Source organism: Oncorhynchus gorbuscha, linkage group LG02, assembly GCF_021184085.1.
Source record: "Oncorhynchus gorbuscha isolate QuinsamMale2020 ecotype Even-year linkage group LG02, OgorEven_v1.0, whole genome shotgun sequence".
In the NCBI taxonomy this organism is placed as follows: Eukaryota; Metazoa; Chordata; class Actinopteri; order Salmoniformes; family Salmonidae; genus Oncorhynchus; species Oncorhynchus gorbuscha.
Window position 1 is genome coordinate 49,534,922 of NC_060174.1, and position 18,892 is coordinate 49,553,813.

The 18,892-nt window shown below is 42.4% G+C and overlaps 1 protein-coding gene across 3 annotated transcripts in view; it reads right to left on the minus strand.

Annotated features, from left to right (window-relative positions):
* LOC124003736 (nuclear factor of activated T-cells, cytoplasmic 3-like) overlaps positions 1 to 17,012 on the minus strand; it is a 46,443-nt gene extending 29,431 nt beyond the window's left edge. For 2 of the 3 annotated variants that reach the window (XM_046312301.1, XM_046312292.1), the window contains exons 1-4: positions 16,890 to 17,012; positions 6,250 to 6,393; positions 639 to 737; positions 445 to 515 (exon numbers count right to left, since the gene is read on the minus strand). The gene's annotated coding sequence lies outside the window, so the exon portion shown is untranslated. Of the gene's footprint in view, positions 1 to 444; positions 516 to 638; positions 738 to 6,249; positions 6,394 to 16,104; positions 16,200 to 16,889 lie in introns of those variants that run through there. The other variant, XM_046312285.1, reaches the window with a different exon arrangement.
* Positions 17,013 to 18,892: the final 1,880 nt, after the last annotated feature.

Genomic DNA, 18,892 nt, shown 5'->3' on the forward strand with positions numbered 1-18,892 from the left:
GGACTTTCACATTATTGTTCTGAAGCCATTCTAGCACTGCTTTGGCTGTATGCTTGGGGTCATTGTCCTGTTGGAACGTAAATCTTCGCCCCAAGCCTAAGGTCATTTGTACTTAGAAGCAGGTTTTCATTGAGGATTTGCCTGTATATGGCTCCGTTCATTGTTCCCCCTGTCCTTACCGGTCTCCCAGTCCCTGCCGCTAAAAAGCATCCCCATAGCATGATGCAGCCAACATCATGCTGCCACCACCATGCTGACATTCCAAATATATTTTCAATACATTTTCTAAAAACATGTTTTCACTTTGTCATTATAGGGTATTGTGTGTAGATGGGTACTTTTTTAAAATATATTTAATACATTTTCAATTCAGACTGTAACATAAAAATATGTGGAATAAGTCAAGGGGTATGAATACTTTCTGAAGGTACTGTATAAACTCACCGCAGAGTGGATCTGTACTTTTTCTTTGTCACTATCTATGGATTGGAACGCCCGGTCTTGAGAGCGCAGTACTTGAAAACATCATACACAATACATTTTGTTAGAAACCAAACGCACATATCAACACTACACATAAATGCTTTTGACAGCTTGTATGTTGTAAGACCATGGCTAATATAAAGTGGTCAACTTACCATCTCATATCGTGGTTGCGCCAGTTTCTTCTTGCGGCTCCACTCTACCAGGAACATCTTAGGGCTAAACTCGCCAGGGTACTCCCCCCTAATACACTACTGTCATAATATGTACAGTCATAATAATATGTACAATCATAATGTACAATATGTCATATTTACAGTCAAACGTCACAAAGTACCAGTCGAAAGTTTGTACACACCTACTCATTCCAGGGTTTTTATTTATTTGTACTATTTTAGAATAATAGTGAAGACATCAGAACTATGAAATAACACATATGGAATCATGTAGTAACCAAAAAGGTGTTTAACAAATCAAAATATATTTGAGATTCTTCAAAGTAGCCACCCTTTGCATTGATGACAGCTTAGCACACTCTTGGCATTCTCTCAACCATCTTCATGAGATAGTCACCTGGAATGCTCAAATCTAAAATATATTTTGATTTGTTAAACACCTTTTTGGTTACTACATGATTCCATATGTGTTATTTCATAGAATGAGTAGGTGTGTACAAACTTTCGACTGGTACTTTATGACGTTTGACTGTAAATATGACATATTGTACATGATGATTGTACATATTATTAGTGGATGCTAATCTACAGGAATGTTTTGCTAGCACAGACTGGAATATGTTCCGGGATTCATCCGATAACATTGAGGAGTTTACCAAATCAGTCAACGGCTTCATTAATAAATGCATCGACGATGGCGTCCCCACAGTGATCGTATGTACATATCCCAACCAGAAGCCATGGATTACAGGCAACATCCGCACTAGAGCTACCCGACCCAAGCCCGACGAACCCCGACATTTTAAATCAGTTTAGGGCCGGGTAGGGTCCTGTTTTCTTCATCAATAACTAGGGTACGGGCAGGGCTCAGGTATCACTAAACTGATAATTAACATTTTGAAGCTGAGCCGTATGCTCATACTCTGCTGTGCAGTGCAGTCATAACTAACACCATTACATGGTGTCAGAAGTGCTTCAACCTTGTCAAATATAAGACAGGAGAGATTATTTCACAGAAAATAAACGTGTATTGAGTTGTCATAGTTTAAAGTGATAAATCAGCTAACAGCTAACTGCTCTCTTCATATCTCTTCATTGAGCAGCGAAACCAAAGCGTAGCCATTGCTATGGCTACACAGACTCAGAACCGCCATGAGCAGAGTGCATGCAGGGTGCAAGTGACAGATATTGACATTGAGGAGCAACTAATGGATTTACTAAAAGAGGAAGTTCTCTGATTTCGTGTTTGGCAGAAGCAATTGGGTAGGCTATGGCCTGAACATCGCAGGCATGGGTAAGGCTTGGGCTTAAAAATCATGCCCGTGCAGGGCTCTAATCTGCACTGAGCTAAAGGCTAGAGCTGCTGCTTTCAAGGAGCGGGACACTAATCCAGACACTTATAAGAAATCCCTCTACGACCTCCGATGAGCCAGTGTCAATACAGGACTAAGAACGAATCCTACTACATCGGCTCTGGCGCGAGTGGGATGTGTCAGGGCTTGCAAACTATCACAGATAATAAAGGGAAATCCAGCCGCGACCTGCCCAGTGACACTAACCTACCAGACGAGCTAGAGCTAAATGCCTGCTATGCTCACTTCGAGGCAAGCAACACTGAACCATGCATGAGAGCACCATCTGTTATGGAAGACTGATCTCACTCTCCATAGCCAAGACCTTTAAACAGGTTAATATTCAAAAGGCAGCGGGGCCAGACAGATTACCAGGACACGTATTCAGAGCATGCGCTGACAAGCTGGCAAGTGTCTTCACTGACATTTTCAACCTTTCCCTGACCCAGTCTGTAATACCTACATATTTCAACCAGACCACCATAGTCCCTGTGCCCAAGAATGCCAAGGTAACCTGTCGAAAATGACTATCGCCATGTAGCACTCACATCTGTAGCTATGCAATGCTTTGAAAGGCTGGCCATGGCTCACATCAACACAATCATCCCAGACACCCTGGACCCACTCCAAATCACATACCGCCCCAACAGATCCACAGATGATGCAAACTCAATTGCACTCCACAATGCCCTCTCCCACCTGGGCAGCTGTAATTGCACCTATGTGATAATGCTGTTGACTACAGCATTGACTACAGCTCAGCATTAAACACCATAGTGCCCTCCAAGCTCATCACTAAATCCAGGACCCTTGGACTAAACACTTCCCTAAGCAACTGGATCCTGGACATCCTGATGGGCCGCACCCAGGTGATGAGGGTAGACAACACATCCGCCACACTGACCCTCAACATGGGAGCCTCTCTGGGGTGCGTGCTTAGTCCCCTCTTTTACTCCCATTTTCCCTCTAGACTGCGTGGCCACGCACAACTCCAACACCATCAATAAGTTGGTGGTAGGCCTGACGACGATGAGACAGCTTATAGGGAGGAGGTACCGTGGCTTGCGAAAGTATTTGGGGGGGGGGGGGTTGTGTCATTTGATTTACACAACATACACAATACTTTGAAGTTGAAAAATATTTTTTCTTGAGAAACAAACAAGAAATAAGACAAAAAACAGAAAACTTGAGCGTGCATAACTATTCACCCCCTCAAAGTCAATACTTTGTAGAGCCACCTTTTGCAGCAATTACAGCTGCATGTCTCTTGGTGTATGTCTCTATAAGCTTGGCACATCTAGCCACTGGAATCTCTGCCCATTATTCAAGGCAAAACTGCTTCAGCTCCTTCAAGTTGGATGGGTTCTGCTGGTGTACAGCAATCTTTAAGTTATACCACAGATTCTCAATTGGATTTGAGGTCTGGGCATTGACTAGGCCATTCCAAGACATTTAAATGTTTCCGCTTAAACCACTCGAGTGTTGCTTTGGCACAATTAGGGGCATTGTCCTGCTGGAAGGTGAACCTCCGTCCCGGTCTCAAATCTCTGGAAGACTGAAATAGGTTTCCCTCAAGAATTTCCCTGTATTTAGTGCCATCGATCATTCCTTCAATTCTGACCAGTTTCCCAGTCCCTGCTGATGAAAAACATCCCCACAGCATGGGTTTGCGCCAGACATAGCGTTTTCCTTGTTGGCCAAAAAAACTACATTTTAGTTTCATCTGACCAGAGTGTCTTCTTCCATATGTTTGGGGAGTCTCCCACATGCCTTTTGGCGAACACCAAACGTGTTTGCTTGTTTTTTTTCTTTAAGCAATGTCTTTTTTCTGTCCACTCGTCCGTAAAGCCCAGCTCTGTGGAGTGTACGGCTTAAAGTGGTCCTATGGACAGATACTCCAATCTCCGCTGTGGAGATTTTCAGCTCCTTCAGGGTTATCTTTGGTCTCTTTGTTGCCTCTGTAATTAATGCCCTCCCTGCCTGGTCCTTGAGTTTTGTTGGGCGGCCCTCTCTTGGCAGGTTTGTTGTGGTGCCATATTATTTCCATTTTGTAATAATGGATTTAATGCTGCTCCGTGGGATGTTCAAAGTATCGGATATTTTTTTATAACCCAACCCTGATATATACTTCTCCACAACTTTTTCCCTGACCTGTGGAGAGCTCCTTGGTCTTCATGGTGCCGCTTGCTTGGTGGTGCCCCTTGCTTAGTGGTGTTGCAGACTCTGTGGCCTTTCAGAACAGGTGTATATATACTGAGATCATGTGACAGATCATGTGATACTTAGATTGCACACAGGTGGACTTTATTTAACAAATGATGTGACTTCTGAAGGTAATTGGTTGCATCAGATCTTAATTAGGGGCTTCATAGCAAATGGGGTGAATACATATGCATGCACCACTTTTCCATTTATTTATTTTTTCACTTCAGTAAAAGTAATTTTTTTCATTTCACTTCACCAATTTGGACTATTTTGTGTATGTCCATTACATGAAATCCAAATAGAAATCCATCTAAATTACAGGTTCTAATGCAACAAAATAGGAAAAACTCTAAGGCGGATGAATATTTTTGCAAGGCACTAAGTGACCTGGCAGTTTGGTGCCAGGACAACCTCTATCTCAATGTCAGCAAGAGAAACGAGCTGATCCTGGACTACGGGAAATGGCTGGCCGAGCATACCCCCATTCACATCAACGGGGCTGTAGTGGAGCGGGTCAAGAGCTTCAAGTTCTTCGGTGTCCACATCACTAAGGAATTGACATGGTCCGCCCACACCAACATAGTTTGTGACAAAGGCACGACAATACCTCTTCCCCCTCAGGAGGCTAAAAAGATTTTGCATGGGCCTCCTCAACTTCAAAAACTGTACCGTTGAGAGCATCTTGACTGGCTGCATCACCACTTGGTATGGCAACTGCTTGGCATCTGACCGCGAGGCACAACGGAGGGTCGTATGCATGGCCCAGTACTTCACTGGAGCCAAGCTCTCTGCCATCCAGGAGCTCTATACCAGGAGGTGTCAGAGGAAGGCCCTAAAAATTGACAAAGACTCCAGCCATCCAAGTCATAGACCGTTCTCTCTGATACCGCATGGCAAGCAGAACTGATGTACCATGTCTGGAACCAACAGGACCCTGAACAGCTTCTACCCCTAAGCCATAAGACAGTTAAATAGTTAAACAAATAGCTACCCGGACTACCTGGATTGACACTTTTTGCACTAACTCATTTGACTCATCACATATACTGCTGTTAATCTATCCTGTTGCCTAGTCACTTTAGCCCTACCTATATGTACATAGCTACATCGTACCCTTGCACATGGATTCGGTACTGGTACCCAGTGTATATAGCCAAGTTATCGTTACTCATTGTGTATTTATTACTTGTTTTATTATTTCTCTCTGCATTGTTGGGAAGGGCCCGCAAGTAAGCATTTCACTGAAATTTGATTTGAGTGTTTTTCCCCACCAAAAACATCAAACCTCCATGGGCCGTATGTTGCCCACTCCTATACAGTAGGATCGTACCATATGATTTCAATCACTTTCTGACTGTACCTCTTTTGATTTGAATGAACTCTTCCGTACGTTTACGTTTTTACTACTTTAATACACGTAAGTGAATTTGTCCCAATACTTTTGGTCCTCTAAAATGGGAGGACTATGTATATAAAAGTGCTGAAATGTCTAAACGGTTTACCCGATATGGATTAAAAATACCCTCAAATTAAAGCTAACAGAATGCACTTTAACCTCATAGCCATTGTATCATTTCAAATCAAAATGTCTGTATTACAGAGCAAAAATAACAAAATTGTCACTTTGCAAATACTTTTGGAGCTCACTGTAATTGAAGTTAAAGCTTCATTATTATAAAAAAAAGTTTAAATCAAAGAATAGTTTGACAACCCTGTTTGCAAGCTTTCAAATGACATCAAACTCAACCGTTTATATTCTTATGGTAGGGTATGCAAAATGGGTCAACTTTGAGCACCTCCATCTCCTGAATATTTTCCAAAAAGTCAAAAAAGTCCCTTTCTGACCACTTCCACTATGGGAAAGATGTATGAAATGTTTTGTTAAAATCAAAAGCGGTGTGGTCAGAAAGTAATTGAAATCATATGGAACCTAAACAAATGTTTACAAACTGGTCTGAATGTCCCCCGAGTGACAACCGGCATCCCCAAAAAGAGTGATGAGGAAAAGCAGTTGTACTGTAAATAGGGCAAACCTTTTCAATTTCACACACATTGTAGTGACATCACTGTCTAGGACAGGGTGGTCCAGGTGATTAAGGTTGGTTTGGATGGCTTCCTTTCTGGCTTGTAGTTCTGCCTGGGAGTTCTTGTGGTATTCCTGCAGCCCATATCCCTCACTGGAAAACATAGGTGTAGATTTAAATACCCAAACATCAAACTTGAGTACCATACCAATACTACAATGTCTGAATACCTTTTACCAAAAAAAGTAATATACCAAATCAAATAATATATATTAAATAGAACTACATTTAATAGGAAATTAACTGGAATTCACAGGTTAAATAAAGTAACAAAACAATTGGCTTTTGTGCTGCATCTCTCACTCTGATCGGACCGGTCCACAAGGGCTCCCGAGTGGCGCAGCGGTCTAAGGTAATGCATTTCAGTGCAAGAAGTATCACTACAGTCCCTGGTTCAAATCCAGGTTGTATCACATCTGGATGTGATTGGGTGTCCCACGGGGCAGTGCAAGTGCTGTCCGGGTTTGGCTAGGGTAGGCTGTCATTGTAAATAAGAACTTGTTCTTTACTGACTTGCCTAGTTAAATAAAAAGAGGATGGGTCTGGTTGTCCTTTAGGAATGGGTTGTAAAAATGAACGTATTCATATCGGGTCCGGGGCTTTGCGTATCCATTTTGGAACAGACCACTAACTCCCATCACCATGTCTTCATCATTCAGATTATTCAAATTCAAGCGTTTATTCAAATGAAGCGTTTAGAGAGTGATTAGTTCAGCAGGACAGTAGAGGGCTGAATACCAGGCCAATAGCGAGGGCCGTTAGCAAGTTTGGTAGGCTACCCATGAGCTCTTTTCATTCGATGGCTGCAACACTGTTAGGGTTAGATTTAAAATAACATTTTAAGAAGAGAAATTGTATAAATAGGTGGGGTTTAACCATCATTGCTACTTTATGGCTGTGGAAGTTAATCGACGGCTCGATAAGAAGGCACATGAGAATTATTAGAATATGGCAAATAGTCAATTGCATTCAATCCATGCTGGCTTTTGCGGGCTACCTGAGACATTAAAGATATGTGGGCAGGGCATACAGACTGTCGCCACTTTATTAATGCTCAATTTGCCTAATAGGATAATGGAAACACTTGCGCCACATAATTTTTACATCAAATTTCTATGTGGACATTCTAAATATCGACAAAATAAAAATCACTGGACAAGTTCATGACAACATAGCTACAGTCATGTTGGGTCCTATCTTTGACATGTTGAATACATAAGGATATAAGGAGTCCTGTCTATGTCAAATATTGTCATGCCCTGATCTGTCTCACCCGTTCCTGTGATTGTCTCCACCCACTCCAGGTGTCACTTATTTTCCCCAGTGTTTCCTGTCTCTCTGTGCCAGTTCGTTTTGTATGTTTAGTCAAGTCAACCACCGTGGTGTTCCCCCGTACTCCTTTTCTATTCTCTTTTGCTAGTCTTCCCAGTTCTGACCGCTGCCTGAGTTGGGGTGGGCATTCTATGTGTTCTATGTTTTTGTATTTCTGTGCTTGGCCTGGTATGGTTCCCAATAAGAGGCAGCGGTTTATCATTGTCTCTGAGAACCATACTTAGTGGGAAAACATGCTGCCTATGATTTGTGGGTAGTTTTGTGTTTCTGTAACAGTATAACTTTAGACCGTCCCCTCGCCTATACCCGGGCGCGAACCAGGGACCCTCTGCACATATCAACAAGTCACCCACGAAGCATCGTTACCCATCGCTCCACAAAAGCCACAGCCCTTGCAGAGCATGGGGAACCACTACTTCAAGGTCTCAGAGCAAGTGATGTCACCGATTGAAACACTATTTAGCGCGCACCACCGCTAACTAGCTAGCCATTTCACATCCGTTACATTTCTGCACCTGACAGGACTGTTTCGTTTCCGTTCAATCTCTTGTTATTTTGGTTTGTGTTCAGTTGAAATAAAAATAACATGAACACTTACCACGCTGCACATTGGTCCGATCCTTCCTACTCATCAGAAGAGGAAGACAACCGTTACAGGTGGAAAGTTTTGTACTATGGGGACAGCTGAAGAACCCTTTTTTTCCATAAGAGTGTATCTAATTGTTCTACTGTAATGTCCATGTTACAGCCACAACATGATGATCATGTAGTCAAGCATCTGAAGACTAGCGAGGAGAAGAAACGACTGCTTTGGATGAGCAAGGAAGAACCAACAACTAGCTTTACCAGATAAACATGTTCAAGCTAGTAGTAGTAACATTATTATTTGAAACCTCACATGCGCATGTATTTTTGTTATATTTTTAGCAATAAGGCACCTCAGGGGTTTGTGTTATTTGGACAATATACCACGGCTTAGGGCCATTTTATGCACGACGCAGCACGGAGTGCCTGGATTACAGCCCGTAGTTATGGTATATTGGCCATATCAGAAACCCCCAAGGTGCCTTATTGCTATTAAAATGGTTACCAACATAATTACAACAGTAAACAAGTAATATTGGCTCATACCCATGGTATATGGTCTGATATACCATGGCTTGCTATCTTGCCATCTGTCTCATGTTGTACTGATCATCATGAACAATACTGAATTCTGTTGACTTGTCAACTGGTCCAAATTCTTGTTAGGAAGATGTTGCTATCCAGAATGACATGTATATGACTTGATGTTCACAGGAATCTCCAAATGCTATGTTGAATGAGCACCACGGATGAAGGAGGCGGAGGAAAACAGACAGCTTCTATCTACCATACCTTCACCAAGTCATGCAATGTTTGCTTCATGAACAATTGTTACATCTGAAATACATTATTTTTGTTCTGTTTTTATGCTGGATGTGGGTAATTTAGCAGGTCTATTGTATAATGTATTGTTTTGAAATGTTTAACTATCTATTCAGTCTCAACTCACATTATTTAAGCAAACATAAAATAAGTGTTTGTACTGTTACTTTTTACATGCTGAAACAGTCATTAGTTTTGAGCTAGACTATGATCGGGGAAATGTCTACTACCCTTAATGTTGCTGATGAATGAAATTAGCACTGTTTATAATAGTTTGTTGCTACTGTCTGGTGAGGAAGTGAACAATACGAAATACATTGGAGGAAGGGAGAATGAATGAAATCAGAACTTGGACAGTGTCAGGGAATTAAGTAGGTAAATGTACAGCTTGCAGTATCAATGACAAAAGAAACTGTGCAGAGGTAGCCTTAAGATAACTGTAAAAGTTTATAAATTCCTTTTTAGAAAACATTTTAATTCAGCCTTTGTGGTTTTGAAAGTGTAGTGACTATTGCTTTAATTTATTCATCAAACAAATGGGGTTTTGGAAAAGTAGGTACTTCTCAAAACTGTTTCCATCCACCAGATGGGATTGTCATTGTTTTTATATACACATATACTAGAGACAAGGAAACGTTATGGATAGCTAATTAAAAACAAAAAGTACCTTTGAATTATGAAGCCTTTGTGCTTTTTTTCAATACATAAATGCGAAGTTAGCTATCAAATACGTTTTCTGCAATTATCCAAAAACTACAAAAACGCCATTCCTTACCCTATAGACTGAACAGGTGTAATGAAAATGTGTAAACATTCCCATAAGCATTCTAATCACCTGTAAATGTGACCCGATTCAGGAAACAAGTCATATGTCGCAAGTCACGACTTCACAGGAGAGATGTTTGAATGGAAGAATATTTTACGTTTGTTTTTTGACAGAAATGCCTTAATATTAAACTTGCAAGGCATCTGTAAATACACATAAAATTGTTAAATTACGAGCCTAGTTGGTTTAGCCACTGAAAGTGAGAAACCTTCCCGCTAGCCATGATTGGCTGAGATAATGAGTGGGCTGGACATGCCGAGAGATGAGTTTGGATTGGTCTGCCATATAGCACGCGTCTGTCTATTGGAGCTGGTCAGTATGTCTTGGTAATTGTGTCAAATGTGGCTTTTTTAATGTATCACGTAGTAAAACTACACAAACCTCATGTCAAGTTAAAGTGTACTGTTCGCTAGCTAACGTTAGCTGGCTGGCTCGGTAGCTAACGCTATGTGTATGCTCTCCCCTTTCTGGAGGACCGAGATTTGAATTTTGTGGAATTCGAGAATGATAGCCAGTCTGGATTACATCGTCAAACTAAGGGCAACCACGCATGGCATCAGACAGGAGACGCGTCCAACCATGATGTATACTGGTAAGATAGTCTAGTTAGCTACATTTTCAGATATTACATGTTTCTATTTTTGACAGAAAGTGGTTTAATTTCAAGTGTACTGTTAGCTAGCTGACGTTAGCTGGCTGGGTAGCTAGCTAATGTTAGCTGGTTGGGCTGCTAGCTATCGTAGTGTATATTATTCTTCGTATCTCAGACACATTTGCTTGATTATTTATAGTCATAGAACCTGGTTAGTTAGCTACCTGCAGATTCATGCAGGCTAGAAACGTCATGAGTTGTAATTATGGTCCATTGTTTAGCTAGCTAGCTACATGTCTTAACAAAATACTCCATGCAAGAATCCATTTCAATAGAATGTCACTGCAACTGTTGATAGACGTACTAGCTGGCAAATTTGCTCTGGCTATCTAAGTAAACTCACCCCATTCCGTACAAATGTGCATAACCGTGACATTCAAACGAGGCTGCAATGAAAACGAACGGGACTGTGTTGGCATCAAAATCCGGGGTGTGAACTACATTTCAATTCAGCGTTGATTGACATGGTAATGGACTAACAGTATTGGAGAAAATATTTTAAAAACTGCTGTACGTTACATTGTGACGTGTCACTACGTAACGTACAGCGCGCATTTGCAACTCATTTTGTGCCGTACAACCTCTTTCCACCCTTCTCTCACAGATTAAAATCATGTTTAACCATATACACTTGTAAGAAAACTTAATTATTCATGATTTGTCTAAATTAATATAATTATTGCTAATATTAAACTAATATTTCATGACTAGGGTGCCAATTGCATTCTTTTACATGTCATTACTGCGAGCCATCATGCCACTCAAAAGCCGGAACAGCTGCAGTTCACTTGTGAGGCTAACGTTAGTGCAGCCCTAAATCCCTCTTCAAATTTGACACAAACCTTCAAACAGGTATGTGATGAGACATTACATAAACTCTCGTTTTATTTACATTTGAAAGTTGATTAGTTGGACAAATCGGGTGAAAAAAACTCTGGGCCTCCCGGGTGGCGCAGTGGTTAAGGGTGCTGTACTGCAGCGCCAACTGTGCCACCAGAGATTCTGGGTTCACGCCCAGCTGGTAGCTAGCTACATTTTCAAATATTACACATTTCTAATTTTGACAAAGTGGTTTCATTTCAAGTGCACTGTTCGCTAGCTAACATTAGCTGGCTGGGTCGCTAGTTAACGTTATGTGTATGGTCTTATTCTTCGTATCTCAGACACATTTGCTTGACTAGTTATGACCATAGAACCTGGTTGGTTAGATACCTGCAGATTCATGTAGGGTAGTAATGTCATGTTGTGATTATGGTCCATTGTTTAGCTAGCTAGCTACATGTCTTAACAAAAGACTCCACTCTAATTTTGACAAAGCATTTTAATTTTTAAGTTAGTGTACTGTTAGATAGCTGGCTCACTAACGTTACGTCATGCGTTGGTATTCATTGTTTACCTAGCTAGCTATCTAGCTACATTTATTAACAAAAGACTATTGTCTTAGTGTGACAGAGCGCAGATTAATTGATTGTTGCCATCAGCACAGTTAGTCACCAATGCTCTGGATAACATAAACTGCCTAACCAGCTCTGCTAGGGGGAGTAAAATGGTCAGAGTGGGGTGTTCTCACATTATGTGTCTGGTAATAAACTCAGCAAAAAAAGAAACGCCCCTTTTTCAGGACCCTGTCTTTCAAAAATAATTCGTAAAAATCTAAATAACTTCACATATCTTCATTGTAAAGGATTTAAACACGTTCCCATGCTTGTTCAATGCACCATAAACAATTAATGAATATGCACCTGTGGAACGGTCGTTAACAGCTTACAGACGGTAGGAAATTAAGGTCGCAGACACTAAAGAGGCCTTTCTACTGACTCTGAAAAACACTAAAAAGAAAGATGCCCAGGGTCCCTGCTCATCTGCGTGAACGTGCCTTAGGCATGCTGCAAGGAGTCATGAGGACTGCAGATGTGGCCAGAGCAACACATTGTAATGTCCGTACTGTGAGACGCCTAAGACAGGACGGACAGCTGATTGTCCTCGCAGTGGCATACCACGTATAACAACACCTGCATAGGATCGGTACATCCGGACATCACACCTGTGGGACAGGTACAGGATGGCAACAACAACTGTCCGAGATATGCGAGGAATGCACAATCCCTCCATCAGTGCTCAGGCTGTCCGCAATAGGCTGAGAGAAGCTGGACTGAGGGCTTGTAGGCCTGCTGTAAGGCAGGTCCTCACCAGACATCACCGGCAACAACGTTGCCTATGGGCACAAACCCACTATCTCTGGACCAAACAGGACTGGCAAAAAGTGCTCTTCACTGACGAGTCATGGTTTTGTCTCACCCGGGGTGATTGTCGGATTTGAGTTTATCTTCGAAGGAATGAGCATTACACCGAGGCCTGTACTCTGGAGCGGGATCGATTTGGAGGTGGACGGTCCGTCATGGTCTGGGGTGGTGTGTCACAGCATCATCGGATTGAGCTTGCTGTCATTGCAGGCAATCTCAATGCTGTGCGCTACATCCTGTAACATCCATCATGTGGTACCCTTCCTGCAGGCTCATCCTGACATGACCCTCCAGCATGACAATGCCACCAGCCATACTGCTTGTCCTGTGTGTGATTTCCTGCAAGACAGGAATGTCAGTGTTCTGCCATGGCCAGCAAAGAGCCCGGATCTCAATCCCATTGAGCATGTATGGGACCTGTAGGATCCAGACATTCTGGATCCATTCCCCCCAGAAATGTCCGGGAACTTGCAGGTGCCTTGGTGAAAGAGTGGGGTAACATCTCACAGCAAGAACTGGCAAATCTGGTGCAGTCCATGAGGAGGAGATGCACTGCAGTACATAATGCAGCTGGTGGCCACACCAGATACTGACTGTTACTTTTGATTTTGACCCCCCCTTTGTTCAGGGACACATTATTCCATTTATGTTAGTGACCTGTCTGTGGAACTTGTTCAGTTTATGTCTCAGTTGTTGAATCTTGTTATGTTCATACAAATATTTACACATGTTAAGTTTTGCTGAAAATAAACACTGTTGACAGTAAGAGGACGTTTCTTTTTTTGCTTAGTTTAGCTAGCCAATGTTAGCCAGTTAGCTTGGGTGCTTGACTGTCGTGCTGAGGTCAGAGCTTTCGGAACAACCCTACTTATTGGCCAGAGTGTCCAGTGTGCGCTTAGAACGTGAAACGCTATGAATTTACAAACAGACAATCTGACAGCACAGTTGCAGTCACCAACGCTCTGGATAACATAACAGCCCAACCAGCTCTGCTAGGGCAAGTAATGTTCAGTGAGCTGTTCTCTCTCTTAGAAGTCTGGAAGTAGCTGACAGGTTAGTACAGAACACATGGATCAACCCCCCAAAACACTAAATGGCGGTTTTCTCAAAAGAGAGTTTACAAGTTGATCAACTTTCAAAGCAGAATTACTTTCCCATTGTTTCCTCAAATGCAGTGTATGATATACAATATATATACGTCCTTGGTCAGCTCTCCCGCTATCTCTCTCAGAATGACCTTCTTGATCCAAATCAGTCAGGTTTCAAGACTAGTCATTCAACTGAGACTGCTCTTCTCTGTATCACGGAGGCGCTCCGCACCGCTAAAGCTAACTCTCTCTCCTCTGCTCTCATCCTTCTAGACCTATCGGCTGCCTTCGATACTGTGAACCATCAGATCCTCCTCTCCACCCTCTCCGAGTTGGGCATCTCCGGCGCGGCCCACGCTTGGATTGCGTCCTACCTGACAGGTCGCTCCTACAAGGTGGCGTGGCGAGAATCTGTCTCCTCACCACGCGCTCTCACCACTGGTGTCCCCCAGGGCTCTGTTCTAGGCCCTCTCCTATTCTCGCTATACACCAAGTCACTTGGCTCTGTCATAACCTCACATGGTCTCTCCTATCATTGCTATGCAAACGACACACAATTAATCTTCTCCTTTCCCCCTTCTGATGACCAGGTGGCGAATCGCATCTCTGCATGTCTGGCAGACATATCAGTGTGGATGACGGATCACCACCTCAAGCTGAACTTCGGCAAGACGGAGCTGCTCTTCCTCCCGGGGAAGGATTGCCCGTTCCATGATCTCGCCATCACGGTTGACAACTCCATTGTGTCCTCCTCCCAGAGCGCTAAGAACCTTGGCGTGATCCTGGACAACACCCTGTCGTTCTCAACTAACATCAAGGCGGTGGCCCGTTCCTGTAGGTTCATGCTCTACAACATCCGCAGAGTACGACCCTGCCTCACACAGGAAGCGGCGCAGGTCCTAATCCAGGCACTTGTCAACTCCCGTCTGGATTACTGCAACTCGCTGTTGGCTGGGCTCCCTGCCTGTGCCATTAAACCCCTACAACTCATCCAGAACGCCGCAGCCCGTCTAGTGTTCAACCTTCCCAAGTTCTCTCACGTCACCCCGCTCCTCCGCTCTCTCCACTGGCTTCCAGTTGAAGCTCGCATCCGCTACAAGACCATGGTGCTTGCCTACGGAGCTGTGAGGGGAACGGCACCTCAGTACCTCCAGGCTCTGATCAGGCCCTACACCCAAATAAGGGCACTGCGTTCATCCACCTCTGGCCTGCTCGCCTCCCTACCACTGAGGAAGTACAGTTCCCGCTCAGCCCAGTCAAAACTGTTCGCTGCTCTGGCTCCCCAATGGTGGAACAAACTCCCTCACGACGCCAGGACAGCGGAGTCAATCACCACCTTCCGGAGACACCTGAAACCCCACCTCTTTAAGGAATACTTAGGATAGGATAAAGTAATCCTTCTCACCCCCCCCCTTAAAATATTTAGATGCACTATTGTAAAGTGGCTGTTCCACTGGATGTCATAAGGTGAATGCACCAATTTGTAAGTCGCTCTGGATAAGAGCGTCTGCTAAATGACTTAAATGTAAATGTAATACAATTTTGTAGCTCTGAGTCTCTACTTTTATCCCATGTCAAAAAAACAGAAATTAAAATGTTGCTACATAAGCCCGAATCCAGGTTGTGAGTCACAAATGCACAATGAACAGGTGTAATGAACGCATGTAAAATGCCCATAACAAGCGTTCTAATCACCTGTAATTGAACATATGTAATGAACGCGTGTAAAAATGCCCAAAACAAGTGTTCAAATCGCCTGTAGACACACACTGGACATGTGAAAAAAATCACGTGTTAAATGATTACATTTGACACTAGAAAAAAAGCAAGTGAAAAACTATCGTTGCAAGTGTAAGACGAATTAAAACTCTTGACCTTCCATAGTAGTGTAGCAGTTTGCATGTGTTTCAACTAGAGAAACGTGTAAGTCAAATCAAACATTATCTGTCACATGCGGTGTGGACCTTAAAGTTAAATGCTTACTTACAAGCCCTTAACCAACATTGCAGTTCAAGAAGAGTTAAGCAAATATTTACCAAAGTTTTTTTTAAAGTAACACAATAACATATAGGGGGTACCGGTACCGAGTTAGTGTGCGTGGGTAAAGGTTAGTTGAGGTAATTTGTGCATGTAGGTAGGGGAGTAGTAACTACGCATCGATAATAAACAGCGAGTGGCATTTATTGCTCGTAATTGGAGGACGCACATCTGGCATTTACGATATGAAGTTTTTAATCCACAATTAAAATAACTCACCGTCATTTACAGAAAGTACATCGCAGTGGTCTTCATTAGAAACTTCCAAAGACGCGTGTTGACTCGCTATTTCCTTGGGTCATCAAACCTAGCCGACTCAGTATCGAAATATACCGCATAGAACATGTATACCCAATATGAGAGTAATGTGTTATAAATATAATCATTCCATTGAATAAGTCCCTGGTGTGTTGTGTGCAGCATACCTCACTGTATATTGTTTATAAACCAGGCGAACCTAAATAAATAAAAAACATAAGTTATGTAAGGGATAATCAACGATGGGCTATGCATTCTATGGAAAATAATGAATGACACGGAAGGTGTGTTCAAAGAACAGCTAGCGGGGATAAAACTGTCCTTCCAAGGAATTATATTATTTTCCAGAGACCCCTGAGTTGATTACCATTTTATACCATGGCTATACTTTAACACATTCGTCGCTAGAAATGTGTTAATTTGCCGGTAGAAGTGTGTTTAACATCCACTGAAGTAGCTAGCAAGTTTACGAGATAGCTACAGTAGTTGCCATGGTAACCAAACCATCAGTCCTAGTTTGATAATGTAAATCGAATTCAACAATGCCAATACTGTTTTCAAATTGTATTTTGCTTTCAAAAGCAGCCAAAAACATAGAACATGTAAGCAGTGGCGATTTTAGCATGTAAAGCTTACTACACAACATACACTTAACGTTAGTATTACTTCCTTAGCTACAGTATACACATCTCCCTGGTATATAACATAATTTATGCAGCAGTTTACAATACATTTTTTGGACTCACCTTGTTGTGCTGTGCTCATTTGAACAGGAAGGTGGCGCGGCGGTCCTTCGTGGACAAATCTTGTCATTAAACTTTGTCGTCAGTCTGGCATTCTCTGGATTTATGGTGCTTTCAAGACAACAGGGAACTCGGGGAAAAAAACAGGGTAGAATCATGATGACGTCGGTGATCAAATAAAATTGTATTTGTCACATGCGCCGAACACAACAGGTGTAGTAGACCTTAAATGCTTACTTTACAAGCCCTTAACCAACAACGCAATTTTAATAAAATAAAGTTAATAAAATATTTACTAAATAAACTAAAGTCTTTTTTTTAAAGGGGAAAAAAGAACACAATATAATAACAATAATGAGGCTATATACATGGGGTGCCGGTATAAAGTTAATGTGGGGGGGTACAGGTTAGTCGAGGTAAATTTTCATGTAGGTAGGGTTAATGTGAATTTGCATACATAATAAACATTGAGCAGCAGCACTGTAAAAACAAAGTGTGTGTGGGGGGGGGGGGGGGGTCAAGGTCAATGTAAATAGTCCGGGTGGCCATTTGATAAATTGTTTAGAAGTCTTATGGCTTGGGGTAGAAGCTGTTAAGGAGCATTTAAGACCTAGACTTGGTGACTGAGAGAACAGTCAAAACTTGGGTGACTGGACTTGTTGACAATTTTTTGGGCCTTCCTCTGACTCTGCCTAGTGTATAGTTCATGGATGGCAGGAAGCTTGGACCCAGTGATGTACTGGTCTGTACACACCACCGCCTGTAGCGCCTTACGGTCAGATACCAAGCAGTTACCATACCAGACTGTGATGCAACCGGTCAGGATGCTCTTGATGGTGCAGCTGTAGAACTTTTTGAGGATCTGGGTATCCATGGCAAATATTCTCTGTCTCCTGAGGGGGAATAGGCGTAGTCGTGCCCTCTTCACTACTTTGTTGGTGTGTTTGGACCATGATAGTTTGTTGGTGATGTGGACATCAAGGAACTTGAATCTCTCGACCCACTCCACTACAGCCCTGTCAATTTGAATGGGCGCGTGTTCGGCCCTCCTTTTCCTGTAGTCTACGATAATCTCCTTTGTCCTGCTCACGTTGAGGGAGAGGTTGTTGTCCTGGCACCACACTGCCAGGTCTCTGACCTCTTCCCTATTATCATTGTTGGTGATCAGGCCTAGGGATGTGTGAGCCGGTGATTGTCAAGCAAATGCCTGCCAGTTTCACAATAATTGACCGTTAATTAACAAACACATTTAGCATCTCTTGGCTTCCACACATACCTTTGGAACATCTACATTTTAAAAAATCGAATAAATCCATGTAATATAGCCTACACTTTCACAATAAATCCATTATTTATTTTAGACAGGTCTAAAGAAGCATGATATGAAGAAAATATAGTCTATTTCAAAATAAATGAATATCATACTCTGAGTTGTCCTTATGTTAGGTCCTGATGTGGCTATGCCAAATGGCTGTGGACTACACTAGTTCGTTTAGCAGACCAGATTTGCTTAGAATTCTGTGGCATTATTTTATAGTATGAAGAAAATAATTGAACAAAGCTGAAAAAAATATAAATATTTTCTCCAAGCGATTTGAGGGAGTGCGCACATGCGGCTATTCTGTGTTGAGCGGTTAACAAAGAAATAGCTACTCCTATTGTCATGTTTTGTCTTATATTGTCTTGTCATTTTGCTTTTCCTTCTGTTCGTTTTCCCCCTGCTGGTCTTTTTAGGTTCGTTCCCCTTTTTCTCTCTCCCTCTCTCTCTCTCTTCTCTCTATCGTTCCGTTCCTGCTCCCAGCTGTTCCTATTCCCCTAATCAATCATTTAGTCTTCCCACACCTGTTCCCTATCTTTTCCCCTGATTAGAGTCCCTATTTCTCCCCTTGTTTTCCGTTTCTGCCCTGTCGGATCCTTGTATATTGTTCACCGTGCTGTGTCTTTGTATCGCCCTGTCGTGTCGTGTTTCCCTCAGATGCTGCGTGGTGAGCAGGTGTCTGAGTCTG